Raw genomic sequence first — 6,233 nt, 5'->3', positions numbered from 1 at the left:
GTAGAGGTCAAAATTCACTTTGTTATAAAAACCAATGTACCAGACAGGCACAAAAAATAACATGAAATAGGAAAACTCATATATCTACTAAGTGAGACCATTGTTAAAAAGTCAAACCAATTAACAACAAAAAAAAAAACCTTCCACAAGCAAAACTCTAAGCCAGGAATTATGAAATATTTCTAACAATTAAAAATAAGAAAAACAGCTAAATTCTGCAGGTTTTCCTTATGTGGAGAAGGACAGAGAATCTTTTTTTTTTCACTTTCTTTAATGAGGCCACCATTACATTGTCAGTATAATCTCAACAGTACATTAGAAAACAAGCAAAATACAGGGAATGGCTTTTATTAACAGGGATATAGATATTCTAAGCAAAATATTACATGAATTAATCTATGTAGAAAAACATAATAGATCAATACCAAGTGGAATATGCTAGAACTTATGAGGGTGGTTGAAATGCAATATGAAACCATGTAAAACATTTCATTATCAGAGAATACAAGGAGAAAATCATTTGATAAATTAGCATAAATGTTAAAAAAAAAAAGAGCATGTAATAAAATGCAACAGGCAAAATCATGAAAGAAGGTAACTTCCTTACTTATTTATCCAGAATTTAACATCTTAGTTATCCAGAATTATTGAAAGTTATTTCCCTGGAGGCAGAGACACACAAGGGTGCCAGCTTTTACTGTAATTTTCATTCAATACTATACCGAAAGTATATGCAAGGCAATAAAGCAAGGAAAAAGGAATAAAAAGACATAAGGGTCAACTATTAAACAATAAAATCATTATTATATGTGGTTGACACTTTCATATACATGGACAACCCACTGTAATTCAAAATGAGAGCTGTTAGTAAATGAATTTCATATAAAAAATCAAATGATTACTGTGCACCAGCAAGAATGAAATAGAAAATAAAATTAAATGAGTAAGACTGGACTAGGAAACAAGTATACGCTAGACAAATGAGCCAATGAAGCCTTAATTTACAGACCACCTTTTAAAAAAACCTTTAAATCAATATAACAAAAGTACAAGTGACCCTCCAAAAGTGAGCAGAGAATGTGAATAGAAAGGCCAAGATACAATGCCTGAACAGTAACTCACTCCAAGCAGGTAAAATTGCGAACTCCAGGTGACAAGAACCTGGCAGGGACTCGGAAAAGCAGGAACCCAGGAGGCAGGACCAGAGGGGAGGTGACCGCGCCCTCTGCTGAGTGGAGGTTGGGGACCCAAGAGGACAGAGGGTGGCCTCCCCACGCCAGGAGAATTCTGATTGGCTGCATCTTCCAGGACGACATGCACATGCACTGCATCATCGCTGGGTCACTTGTGCGTCCTCTGAATGGGGGCCTCCTCGACTGGGCCCCAGCTCACAGCCGCTCTGAGAGTCCTCTCATTGGTCCTCACCTTCCTGGGTCGCAGCAGAAGCACCCCCACCTGGGAGCAGTGACGAGACATCCTTGCCACCTGCTGGATTCTAGCAGGAAACTGTCTTTTACCGCGAAGTGCGCTGTTAGCTATGGGCGTTGTTGACATTCACTAGACCAGATGAGGGAAGGTCCCTTCTGTTCCCACCACAATGAGAGTACGCACGATGATTGGGTGTTGAATTTGTTCTATTCTTTTACTGCATCATTTGAGGTGGTCCTACTGTTTTTCCTAAGTCTCTTAATATAGTGAATTACATTCATTCTTAAATATTGATTTGGCCTTTAATTCCTGGAATGATCCTTATTTGATATTGATGTTTTACCTTTTTATATATTACCGAATACTATATATTCTTTTTCACCTTTTTACTATTTGATTGAACTTTTTTTAAACAAATAGCTTAAGTATTTTATTTGTTTGCAACTAAGCTTGTTAACACTATATAATGAAAATGTACAAAGAATAACGTCGCAGCTTTGGTTAGATTTAAGTCAAAGACATTCTTTAATAAGGAATCTTCCAGAGTGAATATCCCAGAACTTTCTCTGTGCCATCTGATCAAGACAGCCTCTTACTTTGGAAGGTACTGGCATACATTTGAACTCAACTTTGGAAGGTACTGGCATACATTTGAACTCATTAAACTCAAAATTTTTCAAAATAAGCCTTAATTTTTTTAAAAAAAAACTATTCTAAGTTCAAAGTAAAGTAATTTTAATAAAACTTTCCCTTCTAGAAATGATAATAAATGAAACAACATTTTGTAAAATGTGAGCAAGTAGCAGTAAAAAGTAAATGTATTCTTAACTTCTGCCTCCACAAAACAAAGGCCACTTTCTGTTCCCCAGCCTGGGAAACAAGGTGCAGAACACTGTGTAAGCAACCTGGGGCAGAGGGCTGCCAAACAGAGATCAAGCAGTTGAACATGGACACCTGTCACAAGAATTTGGGGGAAGCTGACCAAAGGATCCAAATCTACTCGTAACAACTCATACAAAGGCAAAGTAGCCCCCCAGGTCGCAGTGCCACCAGGGCCTGCCCCAGCCATACGCTTGCCTGTGTTAGGCTCCCAAGCAAAGACTGTTGCTTCTGACCCAGGTGAGACCTCTTCTTTTCAGAGGTTCAGTGTTAGGGGAGCTATTTGTGTGAATAAGGAGAGCAGACTCCACGTGGGTATTTTAAGGCCTGGAATCAAAGTATTTTCTAACACAGCTAGGCAGAGTCCATATATTAAATGGCCTGTCTCCGGCTAGTTGTAATTCCTCACCACACATCTGTAGACCTCGGACCACAGACCTCTGCTATGTCATCGTAATCACATCAAATGTCCACCCTAACTAGGCTTTATATTCTGCGCCTGGAAATAGCCCCTGCATTAAACAGTAACACTTCCACCTACAACGACCCACTGTTACAACTTACATGGTCATAAAACAGTAACGATCTTCTATAGACCAAGCAAGTGTTTTTAACCATGATTGTCGTGCTTCAAATTCACAGCCAGGATCCCCAAGATAGAAAAAACTTGCACCATACAAATAATACCTTAAAATGCACATATACACATACACTCACACTTCTTACAGAACTGTGCTTGGGGAAACACTACTTGCCGAGTGCTGCCGAGGGCCTATTTTGCTAAACTACTGCTCCAGGAATTGTTTGGAAAATCTCTCACAGTAGGGCACAGCTGTTTATTGGATGAGCAGAAAAGAAAGATATGCTTGTGGCATACAGAAAGTTTTAAGGTCATTCAAGTTGTACAAAATAGACCCGTAGAAATGTTTAAGTGTTCTCAGGATGCAAAGTCAGAGTTGAAATGTGGTATCAAAGCAGTTGCAAAAAGTGTACAGCACTCATCTCTGAGATCAAACCTGGTACCCAGATATGCGAGAAAGCTTCAGGACACGTAGCTGGTGGGCCTTGTCCCACCCATATTGTCGCATAATCTGATCATGTGTGAATTTTACAAAAGATTCACATTGTTCTGCTAGTTTGGTATTGAGGATGTGCTCATGCCTCTTCCGAATTTTATCTCCCTAGGCTTAAGAGATGCTCATGTACTGTTCTGATTTGTCTGAGAGTAAAGGTGGGCTGACCCTTCATCCAGGAGGAATCTGGGGAACCAGGTGCTATGAGTGCTGAGTGAGGCCGACTTTCCGAAGTGAGAGCTTCACGCCAATTAAAAACAAATTCTGAACATCGCCACCTCTGATAATGACTACATTTTGCTTTTCTGTTCTGAAAAGTTTGCTCCAGAGTTGGGAGACACCACTCACTGCTGGCTGGGGCGGGATGCTCTCCGGCCAGCAGCAGACTCTGCATCTGGGACAGCAGCGGCTCGGCGACAGGGGGCCTGAGGCCAGGAGAGGGCCAGTCTAGGGGCACAGCACGGCTGCTTCGGGAACCTCGGCAGCACTGCCTCCAGCTCATGGGCCACTGCAAACCCAGCCACTCGCCCTGCTGCTGACTGGCCAGGGACCACGGGCAGCTGCGGTTGCAGCTGCAGCTCAAACTCCAACTTCTCAGCAGAGCTCGCCAATTAAACTTTTCATTTCAAAATAATTTCACATTTACATGCTGCTGTAAGAAATAACACAGTGATCCCATGTGCCCTTCGCCCAGGTTCCCCCCAATACAAATGGGGTTAGAGTCAGACCAAGATATTGGCCTAGAAACACATTTCCATCATCGCGCGCTTCCCTCGGGCTGCCTTTTTATATTGAAAATCACTTCCCTTCGGGTTCCATTCTTACCTTAAACATTGGCAACCATTAATCTGTTATCTGTGCTTCATCTCTATAATAAATTTCCCATTTCAAAAGTGGCATATAAGTCGAATTGTAAAGTATGTAACATCTGGGGTTGATATTTCTCTTGTTACTGCTGGAGTGGGCAGGGCTAAGGTGAGGGGCACTTCCTGGTTGGGCACATCACATCTATATTTCTAAAATTCAATTCCAAGCAAGATGTGTCCCCCACACCAGTGGAGAGGTAAACGCCTTTCCATCTCACCTGGAAAGAGGTGTGGATCACAACGGAGAAACCACCCACAGCATGCTACAGAACCCAAAGGAGAAACACAGAATGCTGATCAAGCAGTCCCTTGGCTAACAGGTAAGGACAGAGTTTATGTAGTCCTGTGGGAGAGAGCGCATCAGCCGGAATCACCCGGTAAAGGCTCTGCACAAGGAGAGAACTTTGAGGAAGTTCAGGAGCAAAGGCAACATGTTTTCCTGGGGCCCTAATGTAGCTGGGTGATGCAGAGTGATAAATAGAAACAGCAAACTGCTCTCCTTCCTTCCTGCTCATTTCCTGGCCCACTGAGCCCTGGACAGCTGAACTCGAAGAACACTTGTCCTGGCGAGATACCTGACTGAGTAAACTGTAGGAATCTGTTTCCCTCTCTCTGCCCAACAGGAAAACAAAGAGAAAGAGGAAAAAGAGAATGAATGGAGCCCAAGAGGGGGAAAGTGGAAGGAGAGGAAAGAGGCCATTGCCCTTTATGCTCAAAGTAGGATGAGGGGGAAAGCTGGCACCTGCTGAGGAAGTTTAGAGCTGTGGACAAGAAAGGGAAGCTCAGGTCTCCTTATCTGACTGGACTGGGAGTTACTGTGCCCATCCTCACTTTCTGGCACCCGTGTCCACTCGTGTTACTGATAGCAGTAGGTAAAGCTGGACTTCTTCTCTGTCTGAAGCCCAACAAGGGGCAGTTTGGCCCCCTCTTTCTTACTCCCCAGTGAGTGGAGGGGCAGTTGTAGCAGGTGCTCAGACTGATCGATAAATAATAGGCTGGGAGCTGTGTGTGTGATGGCCTCCCAGCGCTGCAGAAGTTGTCACGTGGACCGAAGAGAGAAAGTGCAGGAAAACTGGTCGGGGTCTACTGATGAGTAGAACACACCATGCCATTCTCTGTCTGGCTACACTCAGGGAAATGGGCACTGAGGGTGTCCTCTAGAGGAAAACCTCAAGACGGGGATGGTGCAAGGACAGGACTCAGGCAGCCCGCAGAAGGCCCTGTAGCTGGGCCCGTTCTGGGGAGGGCTGCAGTGTCCTTGCTACATCGTTGTGGTTACGAGTAACGTGCAGGTCACTGACTTGGTGACTGGCAGCTGGTGGGGATCATGACTTTGCCTTTTCTAACCCGTAAGACAAAAAGTAGAGGGGACCTTCCTAACGAACATAGGAAGCACAGAGGCTCTTAAAGGAAAAACAGCCATGTTTGACTTGTGGGCTGATGCAAAACACATCGTGTCAGAAGCTAACAGAAAAATATCAGTAGAAAAAGTATAGATCTGAAAAACAATGTAAGCCATTTCAGGGTCTTTAAATTCTGAAGAAAGGAGAGGTGTAAGACAGAACATAAACACCCAGTTAATTATCGTCAGCAATAAATGAAAGTTTCACCTCCTTAGGACAAAGTAGAAAATAAATAAGATAGGATTCTCCAATAGAGAATCAGAGAGGTTCATACTAGCTCCACGAAGGTTCCCCTCCATGTCTCCCCAACACTTACCCCAGTGTACCTGATGGGAGATGGAGCAAACGAACGGACGAAGATTCTTCCTTGACCAAACTCTGTGCTTTTCAACCAGCCCGTGACTTTTAGCTTCCATGTTTGTTTTCACATTGTCCAGTTTTAGCAAGAATCCTGCTTAATCAGTTTAGCAAGAGTCTACTCTATCCGATCACCCTTGTCATCTGATGGGTCCCTCGTCCTCCACCGTCCCTTAGATGATGTCCAGTCACTCTGGCTGTGAGGTCAGTTTAACCAGGAACCACTC

General features: G+C 43.4%; 1 pseudogene; it reads right to left on the bottom strand.

Annotated features, from left to right (window-relative positions):
- Positions 1-3,349: 3,349 nt before the first annotated feature.
- Positions 3,350-3,882, bottom strand: LOC102880144 (annotated as a pseudogene).
- Between the last annotated feature and the right edge of the window lie 2,351 nt (positions 3,883-6,233).

Source organism: Pteropus alecto, unplaced genomic scaffold, assembly GCF_000325575.1.
Source record: "Pteropus alecto unplaced genomic scaffold, ASM32557v1 scaffold223, whole genome shotgun sequence".
Lineage (NCBI taxonomy): Eukaryota > Metazoa > Chordata > Mammalia > Chiroptera > Pteropodidae > Pteropus > Pteropus alecto.
This window is presented reverse-complemented; position numbering and strand designations above follow the sequence as displayed.